We start from the raw sequence: 23,825 nt of genomic DNA on the forward strand, positions 1-23,825 counted from the left end.
TTGGTGTTTGCGTGGTGCAAGCAAGTTCCTTCTCAGGAAGTGGTTCCCTTTGGGATTTTGGCTGGGGGAATAGGGGAGGGAGATGGCACTGGCGAGCACCTTTGTTCCCCGCCACGCTGCGCTCTGTCGTCTGGGGCTCAAAAACTCTCCCTCCCGTTGTCCTCCAGCCTTCCCGTTCTCCGAGCAGAGCTGTTAACTTATAACCTTCCAGATGTTAAGTCCTGCTTGCTGTCAGAACACACTCCGTCCGGCCCCTATGCTTTTGCAAGCCAGAGCTGGGGTCTCTGCTTGGCCGGTGGGCTGCCCCTCTGCCTCGGCTCCCTCCTGCCAGTCCGTGTAGTGCGCACTGCCTCTCCGCCCTTCCTACCTTCTTCCTTGGACATCTCATCTACGCTTGCCTCCAGAGAATCCATTCTGCTAGTCTTCTGGTGATTTTCTGGGTTATTTAGGCAGGTGTGGGTGGAATCTAAGTGATCCGCAGGACGCGGTGAGCTCAGCGTCCTCTTAGGCCGCCATCTTCCCCTCGCCTCCATTTCATTCTGCACCTCATTGATAGAATTTTTCAGCTCCTCATGACTGTTTCCTAGTCCCTTGATATCTGTAGTAATAGATACTCTGCTGTCCTATATACTTATTTCAATCCCAGCGATTAATTTTATGACTATTTTTCTAAATTCATGGTCCATTATAGGACTTAAATCATTTTTGATCAATTTGTTAGCTGTCACTACTTCCTGGAGTTTCTTTTGAGGAGAATTCTTCCGTTTCATCATTTTGGACAGTCCTTGGAGTGGCTCAGAACTGCGGGGCACTTCCCTTGTGCTGTCTGGAGTAACTTATGTTGGTGGGTGTGGCCACGGTCACACCAGATGTCTATCCCCAGCCCACTGCTGGGGTCACAGACTGATGTGTACCTTATCTTCCCCTCTCCTAGGGGCAGGAATCACTGTGTAGTGATGTGGCTCCTGTCTGGGCTACTTGCACACTGCCAGGCTTGTGGTGCTGCTTTGGTGGAATCTGGCGTATTAGCCGGGGTGGATCCGAAAGGTGCACAGGGGCATGAGGGACAGGCTTAGCTCACTTTGCCATCAGTGGTCCCCTGTGGGAGGGGCCCTGCAGCACCAGGATGGAGGCAGACCCGTCAGAGGGATGGATCCACAGAGGCATAGTGTTGGGTGTTTGCATGGTGCAAGAAAGTTCAATGACGGGAACTGGTTCCCTTTGGGATTTCGGTTGGGGGTAGGAGAGGGAGATGGTGCTGGCCAATGCCTTTGTTCCCTGCCCAGCTGAGCTCTGTCTTCTGGGGCTCAACACCTCTCCCTCCCGGTTTCCTCTCACCCTCCCGCTCTCCGAGCAGAGCTGTTGACTTTTAACATTCCAGATGTTAAGTCCTGCTGGCCGTCAGAACTCAGAGTCTGGCCCCTCCACTTTTGCAAGCCAGACTTTGGGGGCTCTGCCTTGCCTGGCGGGCTGCCCCTCCACTGCCTGGCACCCTCCCGCCAGTCTGGGTAGTGCGCACCACCTCTCTGCCCTTCCTACCTTCTTCCGTGGGCCTCTTGTGTACGCTTGGCTCTGGACAGTCCTTTCTGCTAGTCTTCTGGCAGTTTTCTGGCTTATTTAGTCAGATGTGGGTGGAATCTAGGTGATCAGCAGGACGTGGTGAGCCCAGTATCCTCCTATGCCACCGCCTTCTCCCCTATTCTCAGTTATTAAGAGTCTCTTATGGTTTGGCTCCCTCCCTCTCTAACTTTTTTTTTTTTTCTGTGCAATTTTTAATGAAATCAAGTGTATCACTGTTTTCTCTTATTGCTTCTGGATTTGAAATCATATTTTAAAAAGTTTTCTTCACTGCTAGCTTATAGAGGAATTTCACTGTGTGTGTGCCTTTGTGGACAGGTGGGAGAGGAGATGGAAAAGGGTCACATGAGTGTCAAGTGTAAGAGGAACTCTGAGCAACCATCATGTGAGAAATCTGTAAAAACCATTTTACTAAATCAGGAGAGTTAGATGTTCAGACCAGAATCTTTGTCCTGTGCTTGTCTTTGAGAACTTGGTATCTATTATTTTCTGTGTTCCGTGGATATGGATCCAGACCCCCATAACTGACAGAGAAGGTCTTACATGAAGCAGAAACTCCATGTCATCTCAGATCAACCTGTCAGATGACTAAATGGGTGGAACCACCCTCCTAGGGATATGACAGACATAAAGCCAATTCCAAAATGTACCATTCTAACAGAGCAAAGGACTAAAGGGGAAGTAAAACCTCCAACTCATCCTTTACTCTCTATGAGTGAAGTTTAATCAGGAGAAGGTTATAGTCTGCTAGTCCTATGCAAAAGTACAGATGTGTGAGTTGTAAGGTGGCACCTTTTGTCAGATTACAACCTCTCCCACTCAACCCTATAATTTCCCATTTGGATGGTGGGTTTCTAGGACTCGGGGGTCAAGCTTGTACTGATCTTGCTTGGAAGAGAGATCATACCTTATGGGGTGGGCACTAACATCCATGCTGCTTCCTGTGGGCATTTCCAACAATGCAAGTCTGGAGATGAAGAGAGGTAAGGTTACGATGCAGATGTAGTCTTAGGCTGATAGTGTCTGGCACATAGTAGACACCCAATATAGAATTAATTAATTAATTGGTTAGTTAATTAATTAGATGTAGATGTAGGCATAAACAGGAAGCGAAACCATGCATGTGTCCTTTTGGTCTTTTTATGCACATATAAAGTTTTCATAAAGAATTTGTATCATACTGTACTTGTCATTCTGTAATGTGCTTTGAAGAAACATTTTGTTTCTGTTTATAAAAAAGGCCCAGGGTGGCAGGGGAGGGGAGCTTTAGAAAATGGAGAACAGTGCTACCTGATGACCGGAGCCAGCAATGCAGGTGTGAAAGTCTCAACTATGGAGATTGGCAAAGGATAGGGGATGGAAAGGGCTGTGGTATTGGTGGTGAGGGAGGAAGGTGAATAGATACCATAATATAGGCCAAGATTTCTAGACTTTTCTACTCACTGGCACCAATCCTTCTACTTTCATTCCCATCCTGGGATCCTCAAGCTCTGGTCGGGAAATCCAGCCCCTCAGTGAACTAAGTAGAAAGTTGCATGACTTAGTGTATGAATAATTGGTGTGAAGAAGTTTGAAACAAAGAAACATACACAAACACATATACATACAGAAAACTGTCAAATAAATTGTTTTGATCTGCTTCCAAGGCCATGAATATGTATCATATTTGTAATCACCTCGCAATTATTTTATGTTTTTGATATTTTATTCAATGTTTCCATATTTCAGGCACTATAAAAATGCAAATTTATAAAATAAACATATCTCTCTCCCCAACAATGCATACACAGTGAATTATCATAGACATCTATTTAGCATACTATTTGCATTCTACAGGATATGAACAGGTTTCTAAGTTGCTAAATAAACATATAGCTACACTATTATCTTGTGACTCAGTTGCTGATATGCCTGTTTCACAAAACTTTATCCCCATACTTTGTCAGATTGCCAGTTAATACTTCTCTTTGTCTGACACATACGAGAAACATATAAAATGCATATTTAAAAGCTGAAATTGTTATGTCGCTCCCTTCTGTCCCTACCTTTTGCCCACCATAACACAAAGATAGTCTCTATTAACTTAGCAGTGCCTATTTCCCAAATTTTTCTCTGTATGTATTGCACTAATCTATTTAATCACACTCATACCTATACACCTATGTTGATATATACTTTTTGCAGAAATGGGGTCATATTTTGCTTTATACATTGTGATATCCCTGTTTCACTTGATATGGTTTATTTTCTATTTATTTACTTATTTAGAGTAGCATGTTTTCACGTGATTATTAAGAATTTATGTTCCTTCTTATGGGCATCCACTCTTGATATCATTGACCTATCTCTATTGTTTAAGAATATTTTGTACATTGAATACGTAAACAAGTGTCTGAAGGTAGGTTAGAAATGATCTCCCCCAGCTTTTCACATGCCTTTTAATGTTTGCTGTGCAGACAACATTTGATTATTTTTAATGAGTTTTCGTATTTTAAAAGTATTTCCGTGCACTGTTTGAACAAGAACAAGTGAATAATAATGCCTTCCGAGATGTGGAATGATGGCTCATAGGACAAACAGGGAAGAACCTAATCTTTGTGTATTAAAGAATTTAATTACAATACCGTTTCTTGGATTTTGTTACTTAACTTTTAATGTCTGTTCCCTGATCATTGGTAACTATTGGTCTCGCATAGAGTAGTTGGGATTCAATGAGATGAACTGTAAAACACCTTTCATATAGTAGTTGTCCATGTTAATATCCTATAGCTCAGGTTCCTTTTCCAAAAGGCAACCATTTGTGCTGCTTCCTGGGTCCAATTCAACACCCCACGAATCAGCCGGTCTATGTGGCCCCCATAGCCAGGCCTCTTGGCTCGTGACTCATGGTGCAGGATTTCATCCCCACCATCATCTTCATGCCAAATGAGGACGTGACACCGCCCAGTTTCTATATCAGGAGAGTTTCCCACTATCAGTCCTTAAGCCCTCAAAATCCATCACCCAAATGGGAGACTTCTGGTTGGCCTGTGCAGATGGCAAGGGGTAGATGTTTGATTCTGGAACATTTACACAGCTCTGCGAGTCTGAGGTTGGTCATCTGTAAAATGGGACTAAGGGTGCCTACTTCCAGACTTGTAAGAAGAAAGGGAGAAAACCTCAAAGAATGTCTGGCATGTAGCAGGACTTGAGGTGTATTACTTCTGGACCACACTGCCTCCTCTGCCCATAAAGTAGAAGATTTGAAACATTATCTGGAAATGTAGCAGCAAGAAGTGAACTTTGGTCCCATTTCATCATTTCCTATTCCCTTCATGCTTTCCTGTCTCCTTAGTTTCCTTCTACTTTGACATGGATGAAACAATTTTTTACTGAGCCCTCAGGAAGAAGAAATAATATGGGAGAAATAATAATAGTAACAGGTCAACTATAGAAGATGGGAGTCATCAAGCATGTGTCCCAGTTGCCAGACCCATCACTGACCACGGGACCTTGGGTGACTTCCCTCCCCTGTGCTGGCCTCCAGCCTAACACAGAAGAACACTCAATGTATACACAGGGGTTAGGGCAGGGGCTTTTGGGTCAGAAAGACCTGCGTTTGATGCTGGGAACCAGTACTTCCATTATCTTGACCAAGTAATTTATCTACTATATGTGCTATAATTGTTGGTATCTTTTATTATTGTTGTTAGTATACTTGCTTTAATTATTCCTACCACCCAGCCAAAGTGTGAATGATAGAAGTGGGGATTAACTGCCAGACAGTACAAAGTTACAGATGAACTCAGCTGAGGGTGGGGAATACAAAAAGTCAAGACAGAGAATAAAAGTGAAGTAGAGAAGCACAAGGCTCTCTGGGTACCATTTCCTGTGCCCATCCTCTCATGACCCTGGGAAGTTTCTGACCCAAGAGCACTCTTGGTTTTCAACTGAAGACAGCCACAACCTGAGGGCTGCCCTGGAGCTATGGGGCTAAAGAGCTAAGTCCTCATCAGCTCCCTCCCCCTTCAAGGGCCACCAACATTCACCCTCCATCTAAACCCATCTCTTTTCCCTTTTCTCCTGCGTTATCAAGGAAGGTCTACCTATGGAACCTCCCAGAACTAACCCTGAAGAGTGTTCCCCATACAAATGAGTTTCAAACCCTGCAGTCTCTGAAAGTTGCCCTGCACACCAGCAAAGGAGTGGAAGGGACTCTGAGGTAAAGACGGAAATGCCTACCTCTCAGAGATAGGTCATCTCCACATTGTGTATACCTGACCTGACTTTTATAAGTAATGACTTTATACATTTCCTATACACAACCTATCGATATAGACTCCTCTCTCTCTCTCTCTCTCTCTCTGTGTGTGTGTGTATGTGTATTTTACTGAAAATAACAATCTTCAGCTTTCTTTTCTCATTTAGTATCTCATCTAATGTTTGCAGTTACATTTTTATAGTTATCGTGGTTGTATAGCTTTTCATAGATTGGTTGGACACTCTTATTGCTTTTAATAACAATTCTAGGTTAATATCAATTTATGATCTCTTTACTGATTTCTTTCGATATCAAGGACATTTATCCTATGTCATCCATGTATATGGGTAATTTTTAGTTCCCAGGTTTTCATGTGCTCTTTAATGCCATTTCCCTCCCGCCCCACAAAAGGTATCTAAGTTCATTTGTATGGCTAAGCAATTATACTGTTCTCTGTATAAAAACATTTTAGTCATATGCTAGGGGCACAGAACACCATCTCCAGGTTTACCAGGGTAACATTCCCCACCTCGACAGCTACGTGGCCCTAGGGAGCACACACACAGCCTGGGATTTAGGGGGTCCAGGATTTGAGACCCTACCCCGCTGTTCTCAAGGGGTCTCTGACCCTCTTTGACTTTACCTTTGCCTGTAGTACAAAAATGCCTGCCTCAAAATGAATTTTGCAGGGATTTGACATAACAGGCAACATCATTCTTTATTATCAAAAGAATCAGGAATTCTGAGTGAGACAAATATGCACAACAACTAGCCCTTTGGGTGGATTAGTGTCAGTTAACTGTTGGCTTCCCAACCCCAAGCAGACCTCCTGCTCCTTCACAGGGTTATACTTAGACTGGAGGAGAAACACAACAAAGATGACCACATCCAAGAGTTTCTTGTCAGGGCTGTGTTCTCAGCATCCTGAATCAGCTTAGGTGAGGGCCTCCTCTGGAATCGTGTGCTTGGCCTGGAGGAAGTAAAAGGAGGAAGGTGGGAGATCAGCAGAGCCATGAGCCCTGAGTCTCATCCCCAGGTCACCCAGTTTCCATTCACTTGGCCTGAATAACCGGACCTCACCTTGGGCCAAGTGAGAACCAGTGTGGTCCCAGTGGTTGTCACAAAGTCCCCTGGGGTAGAGAAAAGTCAGATGACATCCATTAGGGCTGCCATTTCCCAATCTATGCAAGGAAAATATGGCTCCACATTTACTGCAACATATGCAGTAGAATGAGCCCTGTGTCAGTGTGTACTGGGAAAACTCCTGAAACCAAAACATCTGTCAATAAAGGAATGAGGCCCACAGAATTCATAAAAGTAATGTAAACCTGTTCAAAACAACTAGGTAATTTAATGTGTATGGAGACAGGAATGTTCAGGGTGACAATGAGTGAAATAACCAAGCAAAACAATTACCTGCAAGTTCCCATTATTGCCTTCTTGGCTCCTGCCAGCTCCTATCTGCATGCCGCCTGACCACTCACTTCTTAGACCACTGGAGGTTCATCCCAGACTGGGTGGTGAAAAAGTGCATCATTCCTGCTGCTCCTGAGAGAAGGTGGTCAAGAAGCTTCAGGAAGGTGTGGGAACTGGGATAGAGAATGTGTTTTGGGTCTCCTTAGGGCTGACGTCCCTCACAAGCAGAGTTATCATTCACGATGCATACACTGGGCCAACATGAGCCCTGGGACAGCTGGACACATAGACAGCCCCACTCCCTCAACAATGGTCCTGCTTCCACTGCCACTCAGCAACTACATTCCTTTCATACCCCTACTGTTCCTGCCCCCCCCCCCAGATTGCTTGGCTGATACCTCTACCCCTGCCACAGAGACCACCTTTGGAGAGATTATCTACCAGTTTCGCTAGATTAGGAGGCTTAACCACACCTCAGAGATGGTTTTATACTCTCATTTCGTCTGTAAAACAGCCCAAGGAGTGGACTGTATAATCCTCATTTTCAGAGGAAGACCCTGGGTCACAGAGGGGTCCTATGACTTGACCAAGGTCGCACAGATAGTGGGTGTTGGGGTCTGGAAGAGAACCCATATTCCGATTCCAGAGCCCATGCCCTTACCACTAGGCTAGACTCCTTGGATCTACCTGTTGGCTTTCTGCAATATTGAGAAAATCCCAAGGGCTACACAACCACATTCCCACACCCCTGAACCAAGGCTGGGCTGGGAGTGCCACCCAAAACACAGCACTCACTTGGAATTGCTGACAGGGGTAGCAGTGAAAGTCTGGGTGAAGGTACAGATACAAGGTACAATAAGTGAATGTGGTTGAATGTCACTTATATGTCAATGACACTTGGTGGGGAGAGAGAGAAAATAGGTTATGAACAGAACCCTGAGAATTTCTTTCCACTTCAACAACAAACAACAATACCCCCTTAGAGTTGCACATGCTTGACACACTCACACAGCATTCCCCAGTCAGGATCTTATATGATACTCATGCTGAAGGGGACACAAGTTCCTGGGAATCGAGGTGTCAGGAATTGGGAGAGCAACAATAGGAGCGATCTGCTCTCAGTGACAGGAATGTTACTATGTGCAGACTCTGTGACAGCCACTTCACAAGTTTATTTGATTCAATTTTCACAGCTTCCCAAGAGATGGATATTATTGGGCCCCTTCTGCAAATGAGGAAAATGAGAGGTTAGGTAATAGGCCCAAGTTTGAAAGGTAAGGATTTAGGGTGAGAGCCATCAAACCCCACAGCCTGTTTCCCTAACACCCTGGCACCCAAGGTAGGAATGAAAAACATGCAGGTGTTGGGCTGGGGGCCCACTGGATGGGTGCTGGTTGAAGGTTTGTCACCTGTGTGAACTCAGTCTGAGCTGGGCATGGGGAACAAGGCAGCCACAGGGGCAGGCGACCATCCCCAGAAGGAGTAGAGGGTCAAGTCCCAGGTCAGCATGAAGCTGAGGGCCTGCGGTCCCCTCTTATGATCACCGCCTTCCCTCCTGATGGCCCCAGTACACCTGTGTCTGCCTCAGTCGGTTCCTTGCCTGAGGGATTATATTCGTTGTCGGGCTACCCATGGATCCTCTGAAGGACCGGTTTGGATGATGTGAGATGTGTGGGGGTGGGGAAGGAACAGTGCCTCTGAGAAGCCTCTCCATCTGTCTCCTCAAACACCTCTGCTCTCTGACTTCCATTCCTGCCTCAGGAAGTCCTCTGCTCCCTGGCAGTCTCCCACTTCTGGCTCCCTGACTCAGGGAACCCTGGTTTGTCTCAAGGAGGGCCCAGCTCCTGGCATTGGGTCAGAGGAACGGATGTCATGATGGCAGCCCCCCAGGACCTCAGCCCTCAGCATGGGCAGGAAAAGCCACTATGGCATCCTGGAATTGGAGGAGGGGACACATTTGGTTCAAGGAAAAGAGGGTCCCTCTCAGAACAAGGGAGGGAAGCACCATCTCAGCAGGGAGTAGGAAGGCCTGTCTCAGCATGAAACCCTGGGGTTGAGGGCCCTTCTCAGTCCAAGGCACCATCACCTGGCCCAAAGTGGTCACTCTGGTTCTGGAGAGGAGATGGAGCCCCGCTTCCTGGAACACACTCATGGGAAGGCATGTGTCTTAGTCTGTTCAAGCTGCTATAACAAAATACTACCAAGTTGGTATCTGATAAATGACAATAATTTTCTGCTATCCACTTTGTAGGCTGGAAAGTCTAGATCAAGTCACCACCATGGTCGCTTTCTTGTGAGGGCCCTCTTCCTGGTTCATTCCTGGCATCGTTTTGCTGTGTCCTCACATGGTACAAGGTGTTGGGGATCTCTCTGGAGCCTTTTATATAATGGTACTCATTCCATTCAGGAAGGTTGCACCCTCATGCCCTAAGCACCTCCCAAAAAACCACCTCTTGATACTATCATCTTTGGGTGTCAGGATTTCAACAAATGAATGCGGTGAGGTGGGGGACACAAACAGTCAGAACATAGCAGTATGTTAGGGAAAGCTAAGTGCAGAAGGATAAGAAACAGACCCCAGACCAGGAAAACAGGTAAGCAGGTCACAGGAAGGAAAGGAGACCTCTAAGCACAGGTGAGAGAGAGAGTAGAGAAGTCAGGGCACATGGTCCTCCTCATAGCTGCTGCCTCCTGCAGATGGGCACTGTCAGGTAGCTCATGCTCCCAGAGGCAGAGGTCCCCAGGAAAGGTGTCACAGATTCCCTTCTAGCCACAGCTCCCACACTTTGTCCAGCTCTCAGGCTGACGTCTGCTGAGAAATATGGGGAGGAAGCTGGAAACGAGTCCCAGGGAAAGAGAGACATGTGGGCCCCTGCACCCCCAGCCCCCACTTTTCCACACAGGTACCTTCTCCTGCCTCCTGTCATCACTGATAAACACTACCACCCACCGTCAACCCCAACTTTGATCTGGCTCCCTCTTCCCACCTCGTTCTTGGAGAGCTTCAGGATCTTGACTGTGGGGACCATCTGTATAATGTCAGACAGGCCATCCAGCCTGTACAGTTTGTTGTTGATCGAGTTCAAGGACAACAGCTTTTTGTGAGAAGGAGTTAGAGTGACAGTTACTATCTAGGGCCTCAGAAACAAGTCTTCCCTCCACACCATTCGTACCATCCTCTACCATAAAAACAGCACTGGCCATAAAGCCTCACATCAGGGGGAACTCTTTTCAATGATCTTCAGGGTGGCAGCCATGCATTTTCTTCAATTCAGGATTATATCAATATCATGGCCCACCAAGTCTTCAACAATCTGAGAAGAGGCAATAGGAAGGCTGAGAGGGGTCCAGGGCCAGTACCAACCCCTCCCCACATTGTCATCCTTTAAGGCTCCCTCCCAGGCAGATCCCTGCCCTAGCATTACTGCTGTCAACTGTACCTGGGCCAAAGCAGAGCCTCTGGAGGTCAAGAGTTTGCTGGGAGACATCATAGTGTTTGTTCATGGTCAGCTGCAGAGAGAGATGGAGAGAGCCACTGTGAGGCTCTGGTGGGGATAGGGAAATCGGGGGCTGGAGGAAGAAGAGGTAGGTCTGGGTGTGAACACACAATGGGCCTTGAGTCTGCATTACCTTTAGATGTTCCATTTCTTCTGGCTCCAACTCATACCACACAGAGTAGGGTACAGCAGAATGACTGACGAAGAGATATCTACAGAAAGGAGGGGTGTGGTAAGCACTAGGAACTCTCATTCTAAAGAAGACAGCTAACCCCTGGCCTGTCCTCCTTCCCCAGGACTAGGTGCAGGTAATGTCCTTGACACAAACCTTCTGGTTCTCCTCGTTACACATCTTAGAGCTGACACCCTTCAATGCAGAGGCAGTGTCAGCATCCTGGACAAAGTTCTAGGCCTGTGTTTTCACATAGTGGAACTACAGGTGGCAGAAGCAACAGAAAAAGTGCTGGAGAACCAGCTCTCCCCTTTCCTTGTGCCCACTCCCCTGGCTTCAGCATTCTCTTATACATCAAAAGGGGTGAAGGGTACACTGCAATGGCTCAGGATTGAAATCAGTAGCCATGTATTGTCATACTTTCTTCCATAAGGCATGTAGGGGGTAAAAGAGAGGATAGGAGAGAAGAGTGGCAACATGGAATTAAGACTAGAGAACAGATCCTTTTCCAACCACCTACTGAGCTTGAAAAGAAAGTGCTAAAAAAAAAAAGGATCATTGACATAATTTCATATTTTGTACCAAATATGGATTTCTTTATTTTTATTGTTTTATTTATTTATTTATTTTTTTTTTTTGAGAGAGAGAGAGAGAGAGAAAGCATGCTCAAGTGGATCAGGGGCAGAGAGAGGGGGACAGAGGATCCAAAGCCGGCTCTGTGCTGACAGTAGTAAGCCCGATGTAGGGTTTGAACTCGTTAACTGTGAGACCATGACCTGAGCCAAAGTTGGACACTCAACTGACATTAGCCACCCAGGTGCTCCCCCAAATAGGGATTTATTAAATTCCCTTTCTCTCCATTCAAAGCTCTCCTCCAAATAAACACTTAAGATATTAGACGTGATCTTCCTTTTATAAATTTCCAGGAGATTCTACCTCATGAAGACCCTGCTTGCCCCTCAGATAAAGTCTCCAGAGACTCGACCTCCATCTCCCGCACTCATCTTGAGCCAAACTGAGACATCCAGTGGAAAGTTGCTCCATCGCCTTGGGTGCAGTTTTCACCTTTGCTTTTAGCCATCCTCTACTCTTATCCCTTTACATCATTTCTCTGAACCTACCCTTAGGTGACCGAGGCAGATAACTCCTAGAAGAAAGAAAAAGAAAGAAAGAAAGAAAGAAAGAAAGAAAGAAAGAAAGAAGAAAGAAAGAAAGAAAGAAAGGGACACGTTACAAATCTCACCTGTTCCCAGCAAAATAATCTAGCATCTCTACACAAGACCATCACAGCTGCCCTGACCTGTCTCTCCTGCACATTCCATATGTCTTGCCAGAACTGTGATCTTGAACCTACTCCCATGGTTCCATCTTGCCCGTTCACCCTCATTTATCTCCATGGAGTAATTCTTTCTTTCCTTATGTCCACATTAGCATGGACAAAACTTTAATAATGCCCCTGGCCCCTCCTATGGTACAGTTCGTTGGCCTAGTGGATGCTGTGGGGAAGTGGAGAGAAAGAAGAAATCCATGAGTTCTAAAAATGATTTCTACACTTTTGCCCCACGAATACCAAGACTACCATTAAGGTTGCTCAACCATTAATTAATGCCTACACTCTGTCATGTTGTAGGAAAAAAAAAAAAGATATAGTTAACTACAGGGTTACGTATTCCACTGCCTAGTACAAATCAACCATGATGACTGATCACTTAACATTGTTAAAGAAGAGACAACAGGCCCCAAATGGAGTCACTAATGCTAAGCTTGTGTCACCTAATTTCAGGTGATTACACCTAATACAGGTCACCTCATTGACTTAATACCTAACCTAATTGCAGTTTCAGCCTCTCTCAGGAATGTAATCTTAACTAGTCAGTCTGGCATCTCCTGGTCAGTACTAGTGAGGTAATCTGCTTAATAGGCCCCTGCCATCCCCCAAAAGGAAGGTCACCTTGTCTGAAACAATCCACTATTTGTCACTAATTTCCTTGTCCTGTTGCTTTCTGCCTATAAAGGTCTTCCATTTTGACCAGCTCTTAGGAACTTCTTTCCATTTGCTAGATGGCATGCTGCCTAATTCATGGATTGTTGAATAAATCCAATAATATCTTTAAAATTTACTCACTTGAATTTAAACACTACCTTATTTGGGGTTGTACATAAGTATCATTCATTGCTGCTTCTCCCTCTTGTTCATGGATTCATGAAGATGAATGCCAGAAATGCCATGTTTGTATCAGCTTTCATACTTCCTTGGGAAACACCCAGGTATCTAGGTCCTCTTTGAAAGGAATGATGTCTATCAATGTACTCTGAAATCAGGAAGAACGGTATAAAAACAGCAAAATTAAAACCAAATCAAGGTAGAAAACACATCAATGGCCTGAATAACAGAGAAAAGTCCTGTGATAACTTTTATGGGTAGTGAAGAAATATCGTTGACTTTTTTCATCTAAAAAGAAATATAACAACAACATGCTTAAAGTTTGGAAACCTCCACTGTGGATCTGCTTCCTGGAAGATGAGAGGTAGGGAGCATCCTCAGCCCGGGAGAGAACAAGCACACAAAGAAGGGTTGGGCAGAGGCTCCATTCTGAGATCTTAGTTCCTGCTCTGACATTTCCAGGCTGGGTGACCTGGCACAAGTTAATTACTGTCTATAACCCCCTACTCCAACCTGAGCTCTAAAGCAATAACAGAATCTACCCTGACTGTGTGGTGCTATGTTTCAAGAGTCAAAGGCAAGTTACCCACTTGGATGGAGAATTCTATAAACAAACAATTAGTCTGAAGAAATACCCAGCATTAAGCCTGGTGAGACAAAATGATGGAGGATCCTGAAAGAGAAAGGACAAGAGTTGAAGGTGTCGTAGAAAATAATAACAACGTATGTTCAATTGGTCCCAGATAAAAAGGAAAGGCAACAGTACAGAAGATATATTTAAATAAATGATAGTTGGGAAGTTTAAAAAGTGACCAAAGACATCAAGTCACAGATTCACGAAGCTCTGTGTTTGTCAAGCCTACAGGGGTATGAGGAAAACCAAACCTAGGCCTTATTGATTATCTCAAAAGAAAGGAAAGGAAAAGGAAATTAGAGCAGGTAAAAATAAATATAAAGCAAATATTAGGATGACATGTTTAAGCCAAATTATGTATGTTAATGCCATTACATGTAAGCAGATGAAATATTCCAAATCGAAAGGCAAACATCAGGCTGTATAAAAATTCCGTCAAATGCACCTTAAAAGAGATACATGTAAAGTTTATTGATACAGAAAATTAGGGGAAATGGCAACTTAAACATTAACCAACAGAAATCTAGTATACCCATCTTAATTGGGTATGCTACTATACCCATCTTAATTGGTCTTTTTGTCCCTCCTGCTACAAAGCTCCGAAAATTCTTGGAATATTCTATGTTGAAAATGATAAATCTGTCTTTTTTATGTTAGTGGGATGACTTTTGGAAAACACCTAAGGTTGGGGGTTGGTTGCTAGAAGAACCCACCATGAGATTAGAGGGTTAGAACTTTCCATCCTACTTCCCTGACCTCTAGGGAAGGCAAGGGGCTGGAGACTGAGTCCAATCACCGATGGCAAATAATTTAATCTTGACCATGTAATTAAGCCTCCATGAAACACCCCAAAGGACCGGGTTCAGAGATTCCAGGTTGGTAAACTGGAATGTCTCCATGTGCCACTGTGTCGTGCCCCAAACCTCACGGGGACAGAAGCTTCTGCGTTTGGGGCCTCACCCCATGTATCCTTTCATCTGGCTGTCAATTCCTATTCTTTAATATCCTTTGTAATAAACCAGTGATGTAGTGAATAAACAAGTTTCCCGAGTTCTGTAAGCCACTCTAGCTAATTAATCGAACCCAAGGAAGGGGTTGTGGGAACCTCTGACTTATAGCCAGAGTGTCAGAAGCACAGGTAACAACTTGGACTCGAGATTAGCATCTAAAGTACAGGACAGCCTTGTGGGAATGAGCCCTTAACCTGTGGAATCTGATACCATCTCCAGGCAGATGGTGTCAGAATTGAGTTACCTTATAAGACACCCAGCTTGTGTAGGAGACTTGCTTGAATATGTGTGGGGGGAAACCCACACATTGGAATTGGGTACAGTATATTAACACCTAAAACTGACAGAAGTAAATGGAAAAATGGACAAATCCACTATCACAACTGGAAATTTTAACACATCTCACTGAGCGATAGCTAAAACAGGGAAACAAAAATTCAGTTAGATGAATTAGATTTAAACAATGTTAGTAACAAGTGCTTGCTTCAGCAGCACATATACTAAAATTGAAATGATACAGAGAAGATTAGCATGGCCCCTGAACAAGGATGACACTCAAATTTGTGAAGCATTCTGTATATTTTTTAAAAATGTTATTAACCAATTTATTTACTTAACTGACATGAAACATGGCAGAATAAGTCACATGCTGGGCCATAAAGGAAGCCTTGGGAAACTTCCAAGAGCATAACGCAATCTAGCCTGAGTGGTTGGTGTGAAGATTCAAGGATAATGTTGGGTTCTCTGCCACTCTCCTACCTTTACATCAATCGCAAGAACATTAATCTCCAACAACCCCCTGGCTCCAAAAGACCCTCTCCACATACCAAACCCGGACCTGAGAGGAGCACATGACTCTGGCCTTTAACCTCAACTAGATGTCTTAAAATATACCTGAGATTTGCTGTAATCAGGTACAGTGAGATGGCAGACATGGAGCCAATGTCCTTGAAAGACGAGTTTATTACCTACAGGTCCCAAGAGGAGGGGACATACAATAACACTCAGGGCCACACGAGGAAGCTCCTGGTGGAGCTGTCAGGTGGCAGACAGAATGAGGGGAAAACATGAACCAGAATCTTTATTCTGGTTTTATGGAAAGGAACGGGAGAAGCAGGATCAGTATGCTGAGTAAAACTTTGGATTGAAAAGTTGGAATAATTTTGGTGGGCTCTGAGTGATAAGGGTGGCCCTTAGTTGTCCAGTGTCTGGACTTGGGGTGATTTAAGGAAAGGAGAATATTGGACTGGGGTGTGAGAGTTTGATAAAGGAGGTGGCTGGGGGTGTGGGCTCTGGATTTGCTGGTTTACATATCAAAACCATGCTCATAGGCAAATTGATTGCTAGCTCAAGGAATTAGCTCACCCTAGGAGACCTAGTTCCTCACCAGGTCCACAGGCTCTTGTGGTATCAAACCATCAGAAAATATAGTTAATAGAAAACATGATGAATACACCAAGGGTAAGATTTCACCTCAGTCATAACCATAGCCATAGGAGGAGAGGTTTTCCATGTAGAACTAGGATAGGTGTGTCATGGCCCATTGGGGTCATGTCCTCAGAAGAAAGGAAAACACTCAGCCTGGGCACTTGCCACCTCCCATCCAAAGGGGGATTACTGGGTTCCTGTTGGATGGAGTTGGAGAGGGGGCCCAGAACCCTCCTGGCCTGTGGGGTCCTGAGACTGAGGACCAGCACTGACCAACCCACCCATGGAGTGACCTGCAGGCAGTGACCCATCACCAATGTATTCACAGGGCGCTTATGAGGGTCTGAGGCTGGAGGTTTGGAGAAGATCCAGGAGGGCTGCTGAGGAAGGCAAGAGCAGACCCCAAACCACTTTGTCAGGGCCACACAAACAAGATGGAGTCCTGATAGGAAAACCCTTCCCCAGGGGCATAAGGAAGAGAGCGCTGGCAGCCGGAAACACACACACACACACACACACACACACACACACACCTTCCAGTTCTTACTTCCCCCTGAGTTTTGTGACCAGCCTAATGCCCCAGGAGCTATTTCCAACTGCACCACTCTTACACAGGAAGCCAACCAGAGTCCAGGAAGCCTAAGACCCAAGTACTTGTAACTGCAAATATAGGAGATTCTGTGGCCTATTGTATAACATGATGTTCCTTCATTTTTCCTCAAAAGGGGATTCTGACCACATAGTCACCAGCTCCTTGCCTTTGCTAAGGTTGCTGAGTTTTAGCTACAGGAGTTTCTCTGGGGCCATTCAGATACTACAGAGAAATCGAGACCAGAACTGAGCTCCATGAGATACGATGACGCTGCCATGCATAGCTGCAACTAACTCTTTCTGCAATACAGTTGACCCTTGAACACAGGGTTCAACTGCACAGGTCCGTTTATAAGAATATTTCTTTTTTACACTTCAGTCCTATAAATGTATTTTCTCTTCTTTACGATTTTCTTCATAACATTTTCTTTTCTCCATCTTACTTTCTTATAAGAATACAGTATATAGGGGCACTTGAGTAGCTCAGTCAATTAAGTGTCTGACAGTTGATTTCAGCTCAGGTCATGATCTCACAGTTCATGGGATCAAGCCCTGTGTTGAGCTCTGTGCTGACAGCACAGAGCCTACTTGGGATTCTCTCCCTCTCTCTCTCCTTCTCCTCCCCAGTGCTCTGTCTGTCTCTCTCTCTCTCTGAAAATAATTAAATATTTTTTTAAATATTTTTTAACACTTATTGATTTTTTGAGAGACAGAGAGAGACAGAGCATGAGTGGTAAAGGGGCAGAGAGAGAGACACACAGAATCCAAAGCAGGCTCCAGGCTCTGAGCTGTCAGCACAGAGCCCAATGCGAGGCTCGAACTCACGAACTGTGAGATCATGACCTGAGCCGAAGCCAGACACTCAACCGACTGAGCCACCCAGGCGCCCCATAAATATTTTTTTAAATAAAGTATATAATACATATACAAAATATGTGCTGATCGACTAGTTATGTTATCAGTAAGGCTTCCAGTCAGCAGGGAGTAAAAGTTATACGTAGATTTTCAACTCTAGGGGGGAAGGGGGTCAGCGCCCCTAACTTCCACATTGTTCAAGGGACAACTGTATATGAGGTTTTCTGAAATAAGTGTAAAGTAACAGAAACATTTCAAAATAGCCACATGGCAGGAAATAACCCCGGCACATTCCAAAGAGGTTACACACAAAACAGCTGGAGGGTCTAAAGGAAACAGCAAACATTTGGTGGGTCACTATGAGGAGAATAGGAAGAAAAGATTGGTTTTTCCTTTTAAAAATGTAGTTTTTCCCTTTAAAAATGGCAGAGAAGTGGGGGGACGGAGATTTTCCTCATCCCTCAAACACAGTCATATTGAGGTCAGATCACTTGGGATACCCAGAAAATTGATCTGCAGAGTGGCAAGAAGGATCTCCACTGTTCAAGGAAGACTGTTTGGCCGGATCAAGGTGCATGTATGTGAATTGGGGGAGATAAAATGGCACAACCATGGAAGGGAGGGAACCCTTTCTGTGGAGGGACAAAGGGGAGAGAAAGAGAGAGGGGTTGTGAAAGTGCAGCATCTAGTTAGCACAAGAGGAAAACCTCTTTGGACCACGGACTAGGGAATGGGAAATACGGAGAGTGCCAGTTTTTTGTTTGTTTGTTTGTTTTGTTTGTTTGTTTGGTTTGGTTTGGTTTGGTTTACAAACAGCCTTTGGAGCCAAACCTCAGAGGTTTCCTAAGTGTGTGACTTTCTCATGGGCGGAGCCAGGAGCCATGCTCCTGGGGTAGAGGGAGCCAGCCCCAGAGTGCATATTGTGGTGTAGCGATCTCAGGGACACACTGGGAGAGAATAGTCCCCTTACTGGAGAACATTGGGAAGAGGGTTTATTGCCTCTCCAAGGACAAAAGACCTTACAGGGGCCAAAGGCCTTTTATCAGCAGGATGGAGAGGCGCTAATCCAGAGCAGGGGAGAGGAGCCACTGAGCTGGGTCCTTTAAGACACTGGGTTTTGAATCCCAGCCAAGCGCCAAGAAGGCACAGAACTATAGAGCAGGACAAGCTGAGTGCCCTCTTTTTTCTGTGAGGGCTGCCTGAAAAGGCTGCATGGTTTGAGACACCCAGTCAAGGGAGGAGAGATTGGGATGTCACCATTTTCCCCCACAACAACACAGTTGGACTTGAGAGAGTAGCACAGCTGTGTCCAGTGGAGGTGGGAGACGCTGATATCAAACCCTGCCCCTCCATACCTGACAACAGCTTATTTACTAGAGCAAGACTGACTGACCCAATACAGCCAGGCTCTCTCCCAGACCAGCACAGCCAACAGCCCTAGGCACCAACAGAGAACTCTTTTGTGTTTGTTTGTTTTTCTTTCCTCCCTCTTCTTTTTTTCTCTTGGAACCAGGCTCATAGTTTCTGATTTGTTTTTGGTCAAATATATATATGTATATATTTCATCAGGCATTGTTATTCTGGTTTTTTTTTTCATCTTATCTCTTTCTTCTTCTTTATTTTCCTTTCCCTTTCTCTGGAATTAGCTTTATAAGTTTTTGATTCTCTGGGTTTTTTCTTCCTCTTTTTTTTTTCTCTTTTTATGGGATCAGGCTTCCCCCATTTTTTTTTATTTTATCTTTTGTTTGTTTGTTTAATATCACTTCAACAAACAAATCAAAGCACACCTAGTTAAAGGTCCAAAAACTTCACCCCTACAAGAAAAGAGGAGGTCTGCAGAGGACAGACAAGTGGAATAGAGCAGCCAAAATGCAACAACAGAGTGCACACAACATACACCGGAAACACTTCCTGAAGTACCATGCCCTGGACAGGATATGACCCTTTTATAATATAGTAGCATCCTCAGGTGCAAGACACATAACAAGTTTTAAAACCCGCAAAAGGCAGAAACTTAGCCAAAATGACAAATGGAGGGATTCTCCCAAAAAGAATGTTCATGAAAAAATCACAGCCAGAGAATTGCTCAAAACAGATATAAACAATATATATAGAATTTAGAATAACAGTCATAAGACTAATATCTTACGGGCTTGAGAAAAGCATAGAAGACACCAGAGAAACCCTTGCTTCAGAGATCAAAGACCTAAGAACTAGTCAGGATGAATTAAAAAATACTATAATTGAAATGCAAAATAAACTAGATACGGTGACAGTGAGGACTGAAGAAGCAGAGGAGAGAATAGGTGAAATAGAAGATAAAATTATGATTAAAAAATGAAGTTTAAAAAAAAAGATGGAAAGGAAATTACTAGATCACAAGGGGAGAATTAGAGAACTAAGTGACTCCAGGAAAGAAAACCATATTCATATCACAGGAGTCCCATAAGAAAAAGAGCAAGAAAGAGGTACAGAAGGTTTATTTGAACAAATTATAGCTGGGAACTTCCCTAATCTGGGGAAGGACACAGGCATCCAAGTCAAAGAGGCACAGAGAACTCCTTTCAAAATCAACAAAAATAGCTCAACACCACAACATATCATAACAAAACTGGCAAAATACAAAGATAAAGAGAGAATTCTGAAAGCAGTTAGGGACAACAGGCCTTAACCTACAAGGGTAGAACACATAAGGGTAATAGCAGACCTCTCCACTGAAACTTGCAGTCCAGAAGGGAGTGGCAGGAAATATTCCATGTGCTGAACAGGACAAATATGCAGCCAAGAATCCTTTACCCAGCAAGGCGGCCATTTAGAATAGAAGGAAAGATAAAGACTTTCCTAGACAAACAAAACCTAAAGGAATTTGTGACCACTAAACCACCCATGAAAGACATCCTACGGGGAGCTCTGTGAGTGCAAAGCTGCAAAGACTACAAAGGAGGAGAGAATATCATTACAAGTATGAGATCTATAGATAACACAATGGCACTAAATTCTTATCTTTCAATAATCACTCTGAATGTAAATGGACTAAATGCTCCAATCAAAAGACATAGGGTATCAGAGTGGAGAAAAGAAAACAAACAAACAAACAAACAAACAAAGAAACAAACAAAAAAACCCAAGATCCATCTATATGCTGCCCACAAGAGACTCATTTTAGACCTGAGGACACCTGCAGATTGAAAGTGAAGGAATGGAGAACCATCTATTATGCTAATGAATGTCAAAAGAAAGCTGGAATATCCATACTTATATCAGACAAACTAGATTTTAAAACAAAGACTGTGGGGCACCTGGGTGGCTCAGTCGGTTAAACGTCTGACTTCAGCTCAGATCATGATCTCATAGCTTGTGAGTTCAAGCCCCACATCAGGCTCTGTGCTGATAGCTCAGAGCCTGAAGCCTGCTTTGGATTCTGTGTCCCTCTCTCGCTGCCCCTCCCCTGCTCATGCTCTCTCTCTCTCTCTCTCTCTCTCTCTCAAGAATAAATAAACATTAATTTTTTTTGAAAATAAAATAAAACAAATAATGTAACAAGAGATGAGGAAGAGCATTAAATCATAATTAAAGGGTATCTCCATCAAGAAGATCTAACAATTGGAAACATGTATGCCCCCAGTTTGGAAATACCCAAACATAAATCAAATTATTCACAAACATAATAATCACAAACTCATTGATAATAATACCATAATGATAGCAGACTTTAATACTCCACTTACAACAATGGGCAAATCATCTAAGCAGAAAATCAACAAGGAAAGAACGGCTCTGAAAGACACATTGGACCAGATGGACTTAACAGATATATTCAGAACTTTTCATCCTAAAGCATCAGAATAAACATTCTTCTCAAGTGCACATGGAAAATTCTCCAGAATAGATCACATATTGGGTCACAGAACAGCCCTCAACAGGTACAAAAAGAATGAGATCATAGCATGCATTTTTTCAGATCACAACACTATAAAACTTGAAATCAACCACAAGAAAAAATTTGGAAAATCCCTAAATACATGGAGGTTAAAGAACATCTTAATAAAAAATTAATGGGTTAAACACGAAATTAAAGAAGAAATTAAAAAATACATGGAAGCAAATGAAAAAGAAAACATAACAGTTTTCTGTTCAAACTGTTTGGGATGCAGTGAAGACAGTTCTAAAAGGAAATTGCATTGCAATTCAGGCCTATCTCGGGAAGCAAGAAAGGTCCCAAATACACAACCCAACCTTACACCTAAAGGAGCTAGGAAAGTTGCAGCAAATAAAGCCCAAAGCCAGCATAAGAATGGTAATAATAAAGATTAGAGCAGAAATAAAGACAGAATTAAAAAAATAAGAACAAAAACAACAGAACAGATCGATGAAACTAAGAGCTGATTTTTTTGGAGGAATAAACAAAATTGATAAACATCTAGCCAGACTTCTCAAAAAGAAAAGAGGACCCAAATAGATAAAATCACGAACGAACGAGGAGAGATCACAACCAACACCACAGAAATACAATCGATCATAAGAGAATACTATGAAAACTATTGTCCAACAAACTGGACAATCTTAAAGAAATGGACAAATTCCTAGAAACTCACCTACTACCAAAACTCAAATGGGAAGAAATACAAAATTTGAACAGGCCCAAAACCAGCAAAGAAACTGAGTCAGTTATCAAAAATCTCCCAACAAATAAGAGTCCTAGGCCGGAAGGTTTCCCAGGGAAATTCTACCAGACATTTAAAACAGAGTTAATACCTATTCTTCTCAAACTGTTCCTGAAAAGAAAAGAAAGAAAGAAGAAAGAAGAAAGAAAGAAAGAAAGAGGAACAAAGAAAGAAAGAAAGAAAGCTTCCAAACTAATTCTATGAAACCAGCATTACCATGATTCCAACACCAGACAAAGACCCCACTAAAAAGGAGAATACAGGTCAATATCTGAGATGAACCTGGATGCAAAAATTCTCAACAAGATACTAGGAAATTGAATTCAACGGTACATTAAAAGAATTATTCACCATGGTCAAGTCAGAATCATTCCTGGGCTACAAGGGCTGGTTCAATATTCTCAAATCAACCAACGTGCTACACCATGTTAATAAAAGAAAGGATAAGAACCATATGATCCCTTCAATAGACGCAGAAAAAGCATTTGACAAAATACAGCATTGTTTCTTAATAAAAACCCTCAAGAAATTAAGGATAGAAGGAACATACCTTAACATCATAAAAGCCATTTATTAAAGGTCCACAGCTAATATCATCCTCAATGGGGAAAACTGAGAGCTTTCCCCCTAAGATCAGGAACACGACAAGGATATCCACTCGCACCACTGTTGTTTCACATAGTACTTTACATCCTAGCCTCAGCAATCAGACAACAAAAAGGAATAAAAGGCATCCAAATTGCCAAGGAAGAAGTCAAGCTTTTACTCTTCACAGATGACATGATAGTCTACGTGGGAAACCCTAAAAACTCCACCAAAAAACTGCTAGAGCTGATACATGAATTCAGTAAAGTTGCCAGACATAAAATCAAGTACAGAAGTCAGTCGTATTTGTATACACCAATAAAGAAGCAGCAGAAAGAGATATCAAGGAATCGAACCCATTTACAATTACACCAAAACCCATAAAATACCTAGGAAGAAACCCAACCAAAGACGTAAAGGATGTGTACATTGAAAAGTATAGAAAGCTTATGAAAGAAATTGAAAAAGACACAAAGAAAAGGAAAAACATTCTATGCTCATGAATTGGAAGAACAAATATTGTTAAAATGTCAATATTACCCAAAGCGGTCTATACGTTCAATGCAATCCCTGTCAACATAGCACCAGTATTCTTCACAGAGCTAGAACAAACCATCCTAAAATTTGCGTGGATCCAGAAGAGACTCTGAATAGCTAAAGTAATGTTGAAAAAGAAAACCAAAGACGGAGGAATCACAATTCCAGGATTTAATCTGTATTACAAAGCTGTAATCATGAAGACAGTATGGTATTGGCACAAAAACAGACACATAGATCAATGGAATATTATAGAGAACCCAGAAATGAACACACAAATATATGGCCAACTAACCTTCGACAGAGCAGCAAAAAGTATCCAATGGAAAAAAGACAGTCTCTTTAGCAGATGGTACTGTGAGAACTGGATGGTGATATACAGAAGAATGAAACTGGACCACTTTCCTACACCATCCAGAAAAGTAAATTCAAAATGGATGAAAGACCTACATGT

At 43.3% G+C, this 23,825-nt stretch overlaps 2 long non-coding RNA genes and 1 other non-coding gene across 4 annotated transcripts in view; 1 reads left to right on the top strand and 2 right to left on the bottom strand.

Moving 5' to 3' along the window:
* Positions 1-406: 406 nt before the first annotated feature.
* Positions 407-1,383, bottom strand: LOC123595095. The gene is made up of 3 exons (XR_006711036.1): positions 1,368-1,383; positions 1,313-1,316; positions 407-527 (listed from the first exon to the last, which is right to left on the bottom strand). It is a non-coding gene; the product is annotated as an uncharacterized LOC123595095 (long non-coding RNA).
* A 1,927-nt stretch (positions 1,384-3,310) lies between these two features.
* The window catches only part of LOC123594718, a 98,139-nt gene continuing 77,624 nt past the window's right edge, over positions 3,311-23,825 (bottom strand). The window contains exons 3-7 of one of the 2 annotated variants that reach the window (XR_006710851.1): positions 13,658-13,740; positions 13,029-13,215; positions 11,840-12,050; positions 10,865-10,928; positions 3,311-10,744 (exon numbers count right to left, since the gene is read on the bottom strand). This is a non-coding gene — a long non-coding RNA (uncharacterized LOC123594718). Of the gene's footprint in view, positions 10,745-10,864; positions 10,929-11,668; positions 12,051-13,028; positions 13,216-13,657; positions 13,741-23,825 lie in introns of those variants that run through there. The other variant, XR_006710850.1, reaches the window with a different exon arrangement.
* LOC123595608 lies at positions 15,188-15,294 on the top strand. Its single transcript, XR_006711276.1, has one exon. It is a non-coding gene; the product is annotated as a U6 spliceosomal RNA (small nuclear RNA).

This window comes from Leopardus geoffroyi, chromosome X, assembly GCF_018350155.1.
Source record: "Leopardus geoffroyi isolate Oge1 chromosome X, O.geoffroyi_Oge1_pat1.0, whole genome shotgun sequence".
NCBI classification, from domain to species: domain Eukaryota; kingdom Metazoa; phylum Chordata; class Mammalia; order Carnivora; family Felidae; genus Leopardus; species Leopardus geoffroyi.